Genomic DNA, 13,583 nt, shown 5'->3' on the forward strand with positions numbered 1-13,583 from the left:
ACATTTCTAATTTAAAACTGAGAGATTCCAATGTTTTTTTGTTTTTTTATTCACATACCGGTGCGTCAATCGGATCAAATGAAATGAGATCCAATTGATTTTGATGTCTACTTTTTAATTGTTAAAATCTACATTTAGCTCTTTCTTCATTTGTTTCTTGCTGTTGCAGCTAATGAAGATTGAATCTGAAAGACTCAGGAGATGAATTACAGAGTATTTGAACTGAAACCTGGTCAACTGCTTGGAAGATAGCTATGCTCACAAGTATACCACCAACACTCACGTGATCCACTGTGGCCTGGCAACATCGACCTGTCAATGCATATTCTCACCGTCATTGCTGGCGACTGCAAAACAATGTCTTGAAATAAATGGCTCGTTGGTCTAGGGGTATGATTCTCGCTTTGGGTGCGAGAGGTCCCGGGTTCAAATCCCGGACGAGCCCTTTTGAAGAGCCTTTAACAATGTGAGACAGGCGGATCTTGGGCAACTGGTTGGAGGGGCGACTGCTACCACTGGAGCGCAGGACCAGGTGGACAAGTGATTAAGGTAATGGACTGCTAATCCATTGTGCTCTGCACTAGTGGGTTCAGCATCGCACAACATGTATTAATTTCTTCCTTGGTTAAAAAACCTGTCCTTTTACCGGGACATAGGTTACCTTCAGACGAGTCCCTTGACACTTGTGGGGGTCGTAGAGCAAAACTGAGAACAGCATTGTGTTTGTGAGAGTCTCCCCTTTCCAAAGAATGGGCAAACTATTTTGTAGGTCAAACCGTTCTGAAGCTATAGACATTTGTATGAGAATACAGATTTTAGGGATGTGTCATGTTTTGACAAACATTGCTCTCGCTCTGCCACATTTCACCAAAAATGCAGAGGTGTAACATCAGCAGTTATGGTAGGACTGAGAAGCATCCAGTGCAAAATGTGTGACATTTCTAATTTAAAACTGAGAGATTCCAATGTTTTTTTGTTTTTTTATTCACATACCGGTGCGTCAATCGGATCAAATGAAATGAGATCCAATTGATTTTGATGTCTACTTTTTAATTGTTAAAATCTACATTTAGCTCTTTCTTCATTTGTTTCTTGCTGTTGCAGCTAATGAAGATTGAATCTGAAAGACTCAGGAGATGAATTACAGAGTATTTGAACTGAAACCTGGTCAACTGCTTGGAAGATAGCTATGCTCACAAGTATACCACCAACACTCACGTGATCCACTGTGGCCTGGCAACATCGACCTGTCAATGCATATTCTCACCGTCATTGCTGGCGACTGCAAAACAATGTCTTGAAATAAATGGCTCGTTGGTCTAGGGGTATGATTCTCGCTTTGGGTGCGAGAGGTCCCGGGTTCAAATCCCGGACGAGCCCTTTTGAAGAGCCTTTAACAATGTGAGACAGGCGGATCTTGGGCAACTGGTTGGAGGGGCGACTGCTACCACTGGAGCGCAGGACCAGGTGGACAAGTGATTAAGGTAATGGACTGCTAATCCATTGTGCTCTGCACTAGTGGGTTCAGCATCGCACAACATGTATTAATTTCTTCCTTGGTTAAAAAACCTGTCCTTTTACCGGGACATAGGTTACCTTCAGACGAGTCCCTTGACACTTGTGGGGGTCGTAGAGCAAAACTGAGAACAGCATTGTGTTTGTGAGAGTCTCCCCTTTCCAAAGAATGGGCAAACTATTTTGTAGGTCAAACCGTTCTGAAGCTATAGACATTTGTATGAGAATACAGATTTTAGGGATGTGTCATGTTTTGACAAACATTGCTCTCGCTCTGCCACATTTCACCAAAAATGCAGAGGTGTAACATCAGCAGTTATGGTAGGACTGAGAAGCATCCAGTGCAAAATGTGTGACATTTCTAATTTAAAACTGAGAGATTCCAATGTTTTTTTGTTTTTTTATTCACATACCGGTGCGTCAATCGGATCAAATGAAATGAGATCCAATTGATTTTGATGTCTACTTTTTAATTGTTAAAATCTACATTTAGCTCTTTCTTCATTTGTTTCTTGCTGTTGCAGCTAATGAAGATTGAATCTGAAAGACTCAGGAGATGAATTACAGAGTATTTGAACTGAAACCTGGTCAACTGCTTGGAAGATAGCTATGCTCACAAGTATACCACCAACACTCACGTGATCCACTGTGGCCTGGCAACATCGACCTGTCAATGCATATTCTCACCGTCATTGCTGGCGACTGCAAAACAATGTCTTGAAATAAATGGCTCGTTGGTCTAGGGGTATGATTCTCGCTTTGGGTGCGAGAGGTCCCGGGTTCAAATCCCGGACGAGCCCTTTTGAAGAGCCTTTAACAATGTGAGACAGGCGGATCTTGGGCAACTGGTTGGAGGGGCGACTGCTACCACTGGAGCGCAGGACCAGGTGGACAAGTGATTAAGGTAATGGACTGCTAATCCATTGTGCTCTGCACTAGTGGGTTCAGCATCGCACAACATGTATTAATTTCTTCCTTGGTTAAAAAACCTGTCCTTTTACCGGGACATAGGTTACCTTCAGACGAGTCCCTTGACACTTGTGGGGGTCGTAGAGCAAAACTGAGAACAGCATTGTGTTTGTGAGAGTCTCCCCTTTCCAAAGAATGGGCAAACTATTTTGTAGGTCAAACCGTTCTGAAGCTATAGACATTTGTATGAGAAGACAGATTTTAGGGATGTGTCATGTTTTGACAAACATTGCTCTCGCTCTGCCACATTTCACCAAAAATGCAGAGGTGTAACATCAGCAGTTATGGTAGGACTGAGAAGCATCCAGTGCAAAATGTGTGACATTTCTAATTTAAAACTGAGAGATTCCAATGTTTTTTTGTTTTTTTATTCACATACCGGTGCGTCAATCGGATCAAATGAAATGAGATCCAATTGATTTTGATGTCTACTTTTTAATTGTTAAAATCTACATTTAGCTCTTTCTTCATTTGTTTCTTGCTGTTACAGCTAATGAAGATTGAATCTGAAAGACTCAGGAGATGAATTACAGAGTATTTGAACTGAAACCTGGTCAACTGCTTGGAAGATAGCTATGCTCACAAGTATACCACCAACACTCACGTGATCCACTGTGGCCTGGCAACATCGACCTGTCAATGCATATTCTCACCGTCATTGCTGGCGACTGCAAAACAATGTCTTGAAATAAATGGCTCGTTGGTCTAGGGGTATGATTCTCGCTTTGGGTGCGAGAGGTCCCGGGTTCAAATCCCGGACGAGCCCTTTTGAAGAGCCTTTAACAATGTGAGACAGGCGGATCTTGGGCAACTGGTTGGAGGGGCGACTGCTACCACTGGAGCGCAGGACCAGGTGGACAAGTGATTAAGGTAATGGACTGCTAATCCATTGTGCTCTGCACTAGTGGGTTCAGCATCGCACAACATGTATTAATTTCTTCCTTGGTTAAAAAACCTGTCCTTTTACCGGGACATAGGTTACCTTCAGACGAGTCCCTTGACACTTGTGGGGGTCGTAGAGCAAAACTGAGAACAGCATTGTGTTTGTGAGAGTCTCCCCTTTCCAAAGAATGGGCAAACTATTTTGTAGGTCAAACCGTTCTGAAGCTATAGACATTTGTATGAGAATACAGATTTTAGGGATGTGTCATGTTTTGACAAACATTGCTCTCGCTCTGCCACATTTCACCAAAAATGCAGAGGTGTAACATCAGCAGTTATGGTAGGACTGAGAAGCATCCAGTGCAAAATGTGTGACATTTCTAATTTAAAACTGAGAGATTCCAATGTTTTTTTGTTTTTTTATTCACATACCGGTGCGTCAATCGGATCAAATGAAATGAGATCCAATTGATTTTGATGTCTACTTTTTAATTGTTAAAATCTACATTTAGCTCTTTCTTCATTTGTTTCTTGCTGTTACAGCTAATGAAGATTGAATCTGAAAGACTCAGGAGATGAATTACAGAGTATTTGAACTGAAACCTGGTCAACTGCTTGGAAGATAGCTATGCTCACAAGTATACCACCAACACTCACGTGATCCACTGTGGCCTGGCAACATCGACCTGTCAATGCATATTCTCACCGTCATTGCTGGCGACTGCAAAACAATGTCTTGAAATAAATGGCTCGTTGGTCTAGGGGTATGATTCTCGCTTTGGGTGCGAGAGGTCCCGGGTTCAAATCCCGGACGAGCCCTTTTGAAGAGCCTTTAACAATGTGAGACAGGCGGATCTTGGGCAACTGGTTGGAGGGGCGACTGCTACCACTGGAGCGCAGGACCAGGTGGACAAGTGAATAAGGTAATGGACTGCTAATCCATTGTGCTCTGCACTAGTGGGTTCAGCATCGCACAACATGTATTAATTTCTTCCTTGGTTAAAAAACCTGTCCTTTTACCGGGACATAGGTTACCTTCAGACGAGTCCCTTGACACTTGTGGGGGTCGTAGAGCAAAACTGAGAACAGCATTGTGTTTGTGAGAGTCTCCCCTTTCCAAAGAATGGGCAAACTATTTTGTAGGTCAAACCGTTCTGAAGCTATAGACATTTGTATGAGAAGACAGATTTTAGGGATGTGTCATGTTTTGACAAACATTGCTCTCGCTCTGCCACATTTCACCAAAAATGCAGAGGTGTAACATCAGCAGTTATGGTAGGACTGAGAAGCATCCAGTGCAAAATGTGTGACATTTCTAATTTAAAACTGAGAGATTCCAATGTTTTTTTGTTTTTTTATTCACATACCGGTGCGTCAATCGGATCAAATGAAATGAGATCCAATTGATTTTGATGTCTACTTTTTAATTGTTATGATCTACATTTAGCTCTTTCTTCATTTGTTTCTTGCTGTTACAGCTAATGAAGATTGAATCTGAAAGATTCAGGAGATGAATTACAGAGTATTTGAACTGAAACCTGGTCAACTGCTTGGAAGATAGCTATGCTCACAAGTATACCACCAACACTCACGTGATCCACTGTGGCCTGGCAACATCGACCTGTCAATGCATATTCTCACCGTCATTGCTGGCGACTGCAAAACAATGTCTTGAAATAAATGGCTCGTTGGTCTAGGGGTATGATTCTCGCTTTGGGTGCGAGAGGTCCCTGGTTCAAATCCCGGACGAGCCCTTTTGAAGAGCCTTTAACAATGTGAGACAGGCGGATCTTGGGCAACTGGTTGGAGGGGCGACTGCTACCACTGGAGCGCAGGACCAGGTGGACAAGTGATTAAGGTAATGGACTGCTAATCCATTGTGCTCTGCACTAGTGGGTTCAGCATCGCACAACATGTATTAATTTCTTCCTTGGTTAAAAAACCTGTCCTTTTACCGGGACATAGGTTACCTTCAGACGAGTCCCTTGACACTTGTGGGGGTCGTAGAGCAAAACTGAGAACAGCATTGTGTTTGTGAGAGTCTCCCCTTTCCAAAGAATGGGCAAACTATTTTGTAGGTCAAACCGTTCTGAAGCTATAGACATTTGTATGAGAATACAGATTTTAGGGATGTGTCATGTTTTGACAAACATTGCTCTCGCTCTGCCACATTTCACCAAAAATGCAGAGGTGTAACATCAGCAGTTATGGTAGGACTGAGAAGCATCCAGTGCAAAATGTGTGACATTTCTAATTTAAAACTGAGAGATTCCAATGTTTTTTTGTTTTTTTATTCACACACCGGTGCGTCAATCGGATCAAATGAAATGAGATCCAATTGATTTTGATGTCTACTTTTTAATTGTTATAATCTACATTTAGCTCTTTCTTCATTTGTTTCTTGCTGTTACAGCTAATGAAGATTGAATCTGAAAGATTCAGGAGATGAATTACAGAGTATTTGAACTGAAACCTGGTCAACTGCTTGGAAGATAGCTATGCTCACAAGTATACCACCAACACTCACGTGATCCACTGTGGCCTGGCAACATCGACCTGTCAATGAATATTCTCACCGTCATTGCTGGCGACTGCAAAACAATGTCTTGAAATAAATGGCTCGTTGGTCTAGGGCTATGATTCTCGCTTTGGGTGCGAGAGGTCCCGGGTTCAAATCCCGGACGAGCCCTTTTGAAGAGCCTTTAACAATGTGAGACAGGCGGATCTTGGGCAACTGGTTGGAGGGGCGACTGCTACCACTGGAGCGCAGGACCAGGTGGACAAGTGATTAAGGCAATGGACTGCTAATCCATTGTGCTCTGCACTAGTGGGTTCAGCATCGCACAACATGTATTAATTTCTTCCTTGGTTAAAAAACCTGTCCTTTTACCGGGACATAGGTTACCTTCAGACGAGTCCCTTGACACTTGTGGGGGTCGTAGAGCAAAACTGAGAACAGCATTGTGTTTGTGAGAGTCTCCCCTTTCCAAAGAATGGGCAAACTATTTTGTAGGTCAAACCGTTCTGAAGCTATAGACATTTGTATGAGAAGACAGATTTTAGGGATGTGTCATGTTTTGACAAACATTGCTCTCGCTCTGCCACATTTCACCAAAAATGCAGAGGTGTAACATCAGCAGTTATGGTAGGACTGAGAAGCATCCAGTGCAAAATGTGTGACATTTCTAATTTAAAACTGAGAGATTCCAATGTTTTTTTGTTTTTTTATTCACATACCGGTGCGTCAATCGGATCAAATGAAATGAGATCCAATTGATTTTGATGTCTACTTTTTAATTGTTATGATCTACATTTAGCTCTTTCTTCATTTGTTTCTTGCTGTTACAGCTAATGAAGATTGAATCTGAAAGATTCAGGAGATGAATTACAGAGTATTTGAACTGAAACCTGGTCAACTGCTTGGAAGATAGCTATGCTCACAAGTATACCACCAACACTCACGTGATCCACTGTGGCCTGGCAACATCGACCTGTCAATGCATATTCTCACCGTCATTGCTGGCGACTGCAAAACAATGTCTTGAAATAAATGGCTCGTTGGTCTAGGGGTATGATTCTCGCTTTGGGTGCGAGAGGTCCCTGGTTCAAATCCCGGACGAGCACTTTTGAAGAGCCTTTAACAATGTGAGACAGGCGGATCTTGGGCAACTGGTTGGAGGGGCGACTGCTACCACTGGAGCGCAGGACCAGGTGGACAAGTGATTAAGGTAATGGACTGCTAATCCATTGTGCTCTGCACTAGTGGGTTCAGCATCGCACAACATGTATTAATTTCTTCCTTGGTTAAAAAACCTGTCCTTTTACCGGGACATAGGTTACCTTCAGACGAGTCCCTTGACACTTGTGGGGGTCGTAGAGCAAAACTGAGAACAGCATTGTGTTTGTGAGAGTCTCCCCTTTCCAAAGAATGGGCAAACTATTTTGTAGGTCAAACCGTTCTGAAGCTATAGACATTTGTATGAGAAGACAGATTTTAGGGATGTGTCATGTTTTGACAAACATTGCTCTCGCTCTGCCACATTTCACCAAAAATGCAGAGGTGTAACATCAGCAGTTATGGTAGGACTGAGAAGCATCCAGTGCAAAATGTGTGACATTTCTAATTTAAAACTGAGAGATTCCAATGTTTTTTTGTTTTTTTATTCACATACCGGTGCGTCAATCGGATCAAATGAAATGAGATCCAATTGATTTTGATGTCTACTTTTTAATTGTTAAAATCTACATTTAGCTCTTTCTTCATTTGTTTCTTGCTGTTACAGCTAATGAAGATTGAATCTGAAAGACTCAGGAGATGAATTACAGAGTATTTGAACTGTAACCTGGTCAACTGCTTGGAAGATAGCTATGCTCACAAGTATACCACCAACACTCACGTGATCCACTGTGGCCTGGCAACATCGACCTGTCAATGCATATTCTCACCGTCATTGCTGGCGACTGCAAAACAATGTCTTGAAATAAATGGCTCGTTGGTCTAGGGGTATGATTCTCGCTTTGGGTGCGAGAGGTCCCGGGTTCAAATCCCGGACGAGCCCTTTTGAAGAGCCTTTAACAATGTGAGACAGGCGGATCTTGGGCAACTGGTTGGAGGGGCGACTGCTACCACTGGAGCGCAGGACCAGGTGGACAAGTGATTAAGGTAATGGACTGCTAATCCATTGTGCTCTGCACTAGTGGGTTCAGCATCGCACAACATGTATTAATTTCTTCCTTGGTTAAAAAACCTGTCCTTTTACCGGGACATAGGTTACCTTCAGACGAGTCCCTTGACACTTGTGGGGGTCGTAGAGCAAAACTGAGAACAGCATTGTGTTTGTGAGAGTCTCCCCTTTCCAAAGAATGGGCAAACTATTTTGTAGGTCAAACCGTTCTGAAGCTATAGACATTTGTATGAGAATACAGATTTTAGGGATGTGTCATGTTTTGACAAACATTGCTCTCGCTCTGCCACATTTCACCAAAAATGCAGAGGTGTAACATCAGCAGTTATGGTAGGACTGAGAAGCATCCAGTGCAAAATGTGTGACATTTCTAATTTAAAACTGAGAGATTCCAATGTTTTTTTGTTTTTTTATTCACATACCGGTGCGTCAATCGGATCAAATGAAATGAGATCCAATTGATTTTGATGTCTACTTTTTAATTGTTAAAATCTACATTTAGCTCTTTCTTCATTTGTTTCTTGCTGTTACAGCTAATGAAGATTGAATCTGAAAGACTCAGGAGATGAATTACAGAGTATTTGAACTGAAACCTGGTCAACTGCTTGGAAGATAGCTATGCTCACAAGTATACCACCAACACTCACGTGATCCACTGTGGCCTGGCAACATCGACCTGTCAATGCATATTCTCACCGTCATTGCTGGCGACTGCAAAACAATGTCTTGAAATAAATGGCTCGTTGGTCTAGGGGTATGATTCTCGCTTTGGGTGCGAGAGGTCCCGGGTTCAAATCCCGGACGAGCCCTTTTGAAGAGCCTTTAACAATGTGAGACAGGCGGATCTTGGGCAACTGGTTGGAGGGGCGACTGCTACCACTGGAGCGCAGGACCAGGTGGACAAGTGAATAAGGTAATGGACTGCTAATCCATTGTGCTCTGCACTAGTGTGTTCAGCATCGCACAACATGTATTAATTTCTTCCTTGGTTAAAAAACCTGTCCTTTTACCGGGACATAGGTTACCTTCAGACGAGTCCCTTGACACTTGTGGGGGTCGTAGAGCAAAACTGAGAACAGCATTGTGTTTGTGAGAGTCTCCCCTTTCCAAAGAATGGGCAAACTATTTTGTAGGTCAAACCGTTCTGAAGCTATAGACATTTGTATGAGAAGACAGATTTTAGGGATGTGTCATGTTTTGACAAACATTGCTCTCGCTCTGCCACATTTCACCAAAAATGCAGAGGTGTAACATCAGCAGTTATGGTAGGACTGAGAAGCATCCAGTGCAAAATGTGTGACATTTCTAATTTAAAACTGAGAGATTCCAATGTTTTTTTGTTTTTTTATTCACATACCGGTGCGTCAATCGGATCAAATGAAATGAGATCCAATTGATTTTGATGTCTACTTTTTAATTGTTATGATCTACATTTAGCTCTTTCTTCATTTGTTTCTTGCTGTTACAGCTAATGAAGATTGAATCTGAAAGATTCAGGAGATGAATTACAGAGTATTTGAACTGAAACCTGGTCAACTGCTTGGAAGATAGCTATGCTCACAAGTATACCACCAACACTCACGTGATCCACTGTGGCCTGGCAACATCGACCTGTCAATGCATATTCTCACCGTCATTGCTGGCGACTGCAAAACAATGTCTTGAAATAAATGGCTCGTTGGTCTAGGGGTATGATTCTCGCTTTGGGTGCGAGAGGTCCCTGGTTCAAATCCCGGACGAGCCCTTTTGAAGAGCCTTTAACAATGTGAGACAGGCGGATCTTGGGCAACTGGTTGGAGGGGCGACTGCTACCACTGGAGCGCAGGACCAGGTGGACAAGTGATTAAGGTAATGGACTGCTAATCCATTGTGCTCTGCACTAGTGGGTTCAGCATCGCACAACATGTATTAATTTCTTCCTTGGTTAAAAAACCTGTCCTTTTACCGGGACATAGGTTACCTTCAGACGAGTCCCTTGACACTTGTGGGGGTCGTAGAGCAAAACTGAGAACAGCATTGTGTTTGTGAGAGTCTCCCCTTTCCAAAGAATGGGCAAACTATTTTGTAGGTCAAACCGTTCTGAAGCTATAGACATTTGTATGAGAATACAGATTTTAGGGATGTGTCATGTTTTGACAAACATTGCTCTCGCTCTGCCACATTTCACCAAAAATGCAGAGGTGTAACATCAGCAGTTATGGTAGGACTGAGAAGCATCCAGTGCAAAATGTGTGACATTTCTAATTTAAAACTGAGAGATTCCAATGTTTTTTTGTTTTTTTATTCACATACCGGTGCGTCAATCGGATCAAATGAAATGAGATCCAATTGATTTTGATGTCTACTTTTTAATTGTTATAATCTACATTTAGCTCTTTCTTCATTTGTTTCTTGCTGTTACAGCTAATGAAGATTGAATCTGAAAGATTCAGGAGATGAATTACAGAGTATTTGAACTGAAACCTGGTCAACTGCTTGGAAGATAGCTATGCTCACAAGTATACCACCAACACTCACGTGATCCACTGTGGCCTGGCAACATCGACCTGTCAATGAATATTCTCACCGTCATTGCTGGCGACTGCAAAACAATGTCTTGAAATAAATGGCTCGTTGGTCTAGGGGTATGATTCTCGCTTTGGGTGCGAGAGGTCCCGGGTTCAAATCCCGGACGAGCCCTTTTGAAGAGCCTTTAACAATGTGAGACAGGCGGATCTTGGGCAACTGGTTGGAGGGGCGACTGCTACCACTGGAGCGCAGGACCAGGTGGACAAGTGATTAAGGCAATGGACTGCTAATCCATTGTGCTCTGCACTAGTGGGTTCAGCATCGCACAACATGTATTAATTTCTTCCTTGGTTAAAAAACCTGTCCTTTTACCGGGACATAGGTTACCTTCAGACGAGTCCCTTGACACTTGTGGGGGTCGTAGAGCAAAACTGAGAACAGCATTGTGTTTGTGAGAGTCTCCCCTTTCCAAAGAATGGGCAAACTATTTTGTAGGTCAAACCGTTCTGAAGCTATAGACATTTGTATGAGAAGACAGATTTTAGGGATGTGTCATGTTTTGACAAACATTGCTCTCGCTCTGCCACATTTCACCAAAAATGCAGAGGTGTAACATCAGCAGTTATGGTAGGACTGAGAAGCATCCAGTGCAAAATGTGTGACATTTCTAATTTAAAACTGAGAGATTCCAATGTTTTTTTGTTTTTTTATTCACATACCGGTGCGTCAATCGGATCAAATGAAATGAGATCCAATTGATTTTGATGTCTACTTTTTAATTGTTATGATCTACATTTAGCTCTTTCTTCATTTGTTTCTTGCTGTTACAGCTAATGAAGATTGAATCTGAAAGATTCAGGAGATGAATTACAGAGTATTTGAACTGAAACCTGGTCAACTGCTTGGAAGATAGCTATGCTCACAAGTATACCACCAACACTCACGTGATCCACTGTGGCCTGGCAACATCGACCTGTCAATGCATATTCTCACCGTCATTGCTGGCGACTGCAAAACAATGTCTTGAAATAAATGGCTCGTTGGTCTAGGGGTATGATTCTCGCTTTGGGTGCGAGAGGTCCCTGGTTCAAATCCCGGACGAGCACTTTTGAAGAGCCTTTAACAATGTGAGACAGGCGGATCTTGGGCAACTGGTTGGAGGGGCGACTGCTACCACTGGAGCGCAGGACCAGGTGGACAAGTGATTAAGGTAATGGACTGCTAATCCATTGTGCTCTGCACTAGTGGGTTCAGCATCGCACAACATGTATTAATTTCTTCCTTGGTTAAAAAACCTGTCCTTTTACCGGGACATAGGTTACCTTCAGACGAGTCCCTTGACACTTGTGGGGGTCGTAGAGCAAAACTGAGAACAGCATTGTGTTTGTGAGAGTCTCCCCTTTCCAAAGAATGGGCAAACTATTTTGTAGGTCAAACCGTTCTGAAGCTATAGACATTTGTATGAGAAGACAGATTTTAGGGATGTGTCATGTTTTGACAAACATTGCTCTCGCTCTGCCACATTTCACCAAAAATGCAGAGGTGTAACATCAGCAGTTATGGTAGGACTGAGAAGCATCCAGTGCAAAATGTGTGACATTTCTAATTTAAAACTGAGAGATTCCAATGTTTTTTTGTTTTTTTATTCACATACCGGTGCGTCAATCGGATCAAATGAAATGAGATCCAATTGATTTTGATGTCTACTTTTTAATTGTTAAAATCTACATTTAGCTCTTTCTTCATTTGTTTCTTGCTGTTACAGCTAATGAAGATTGAATCTGAAAGACTCAGGAGATGAATTACAGAGTATTTGAACTGTAACCTGGTCAACTGCTTGGAAGATAGCTATGCTCACAAGTATACCACCAACACTCACGTGATCCACTGTGGCCTGGCAACATCGACCTGTCAATGCATATTCTCACCGTCATTGCTGGCGACTGCAAAACAATGTCTTGAAATAAATGGCTCGTTGGTCTAGGGGTATGATTCTCGCTTTGGGTGCGAGAGGTCCCGGGTTCAAATCCCGGACGAGCCCTTTTGAAGAGCCTTTAACAATGTGAGACAGGCGGATCTTGGGCAACTGGTTGGAGGGGCGACTGCTACCACTGGAGCGCAGGACCAGGTGGACAAGTGATTAAGGTAATGGACTGCTAATCCATTGTGCTCTGCACTAGTGGGTTCAGCATCGCACAACATGTATTAATTTCTTCCTTGGTTAAAAAACCTGTCCTTTTACCGGGACATAGGTTACCTTCAGACGAGTCCCTTGACACTTGTGGGGGTCGTAGAGCAAGACTGAGAACAGCATTGTGTTTGTGAGAGTCTCCCCTTTCCAAAGAATGGGCAAACTATTTTGTAGGTCAAACCGTTCTGAAGCTATAGACATTTGTATGAGAATACAGATTTTAGGGATGTGTCATGTTTTGACGAACATTGCTCTCGCTCTGCCACATTTCACCAAAAATGCAGAGGTGTAACATCAGCAGTTATGGTAGGACTGAGAAGCATCCAGTGCAAAATGTGTGACATTTCTAATTTAAAACTGAGAGATTCCAATGTTTTTTTGTTTTTTTATTCACATACCGGTGCGTCAATCGGATCAAATGAAATGAGATCCAATTGATTTTGATGTCTACTTTTTAATTGTTAAAATCTACATTTAGCTCTTTCTTCATTTGTTTCTTGCTGTTACAGCTAATGAAGATTGAATCTGAAAGACTCAGGAGATGAATTACAGAGTATTTGAACTGTAACCTGGTCAACTGCTTGGAAGATAGCTATGCTCACAAGTATACCACCAACACTCACGTGATCCACTGTGGCCTGGCAACATCGACCTGTCAATGCATATTCTCACCGTCATTGCTGGCGACTGCAAAACAATGTCTTGAAATAAATGGCTCGTTGGTCTAGGGGTATGATTCTCGCTTTGGGTGCGAGAGGTCCCGGGTTCAAATCCCGGACGAGCCCTTTTGAAGAGCCTTTAACAATGTGAGACAGGCGGATCTTGGGCAACTG

At 42.6% G+C, this 13,583-nt stretch overlaps 10 non-coding genes across 10 annotated transcripts; all 10 read left to right on the forward strand.

Annotated features, from left to right (window-relative positions):
- The first annotated feature begins 373 nt into the window (after positions 1 to 373).
- trnap-ugg (transfer RNA proline (anticodon UGG)) lies at positions 374 to 445 on the forward strand. Its single transcript has one exon. It is a non-coding gene; the product is annotated as a tRNA-Pro (tRNA).
- An 863-nt stretch (positions 446 to 1,308) lies between these two features.
- Positions 1,309 to 1,380, forward strand: trnap-ugg (transfer RNA proline (anticodon UGG)). The gene has a single exon. It is a non-coding gene; the product is annotated as a tRNA-Pro (tRNA).
- An 863-nt stretch (positions 1,381 to 2,243) lies between these two features.
- Positions 2,244 to 2,315, forward strand: trnap-ugg (transfer RNA proline (anticodon UGG)). The gene has a single exon. It is a non-coding gene; the product is annotated as a tRNA-Pro (tRNA).
- An 863-nt stretch (positions 2,316 to 3,178) lies between these two features.
- On the forward strand, positions 3,179 to 3,250 carry trnap-ugg (transfer RNA proline (anticodon UGG)). The gene has a single exon. It is a non-coding gene; the product is annotated as a tRNA-Pro (tRNA).
- Positions 3,251 to 4,113: 863 nt separating this feature from the next.
- Positions 4,114 to 4,185, forward strand: trnap-ugg (transfer RNA proline (anticodon UGG)). Its single transcript has one exon. It is a non-coding gene; the product is annotated as a tRNA-Pro (tRNA).
- A 3,668-nt stretch (positions 4,186 to 7,853) lies between these two features.
- trnap-ugg (transfer RNA proline (anticodon UGG)) lies at positions 7,854 to 7,925 on the forward strand. The gene has a single exon. It is a non-coding gene; the product is annotated as a tRNA-Pro (tRNA).
- An 863-nt stretch (positions 7,926 to 8,788) lies between these two features.
- On the forward strand, positions 8,789 to 8,860 carry trnap-ugg (transfer RNA proline (anticodon UGG)). Its single transcript has one exon. It is a non-coding gene; the product is annotated as a tRNA-Pro (tRNA).
- Positions 8,861 to 10,658: 1,798 nt separating this feature from the next.
- On the forward strand, positions 10,659 to 10,730 carry trnap-ugg (transfer RNA proline (anticodon UGG)). Its single transcript has one exon. It is a non-coding gene; the product is annotated as a tRNA-Pro (tRNA).
- Positions 10,731 to 12,528: 1,798 nt separating this feature from the next.
- trnap-ugg (transfer RNA proline (anticodon UGG)) lies at positions 12,529 to 12,600 on the forward strand. The gene has a single exon. It is a non-coding gene; the product is annotated as a tRNA-Pro (tRNA).
- An 863-nt stretch (positions 12,601 to 13,463) lies between these two features.
- Positions 13,464 to 13,535, forward strand: trnap-ugg (transfer RNA proline (anticodon UGG)). Its single transcript has one exon. It is a non-coding gene; the product is annotated as a tRNA-Pro (tRNA).
- Positions 13,536 to 13,583: the final 48 nt, after the last annotated feature.

The sequence above is a fragment of the Oncorhynchus mykiss genome, chromosome 15 (assembly GCF_057628025.1).
Source record: "Oncorhynchus mykiss isolate SJ-2025 chromosome 15, ASM5762802v1, whole genome shotgun sequence".
NCBI lineage: Eukaryota > Metazoa > Chordata > Actinopteri > Salmoniformes > Salmonidae > Oncorhynchus > Oncorhynchus mykiss.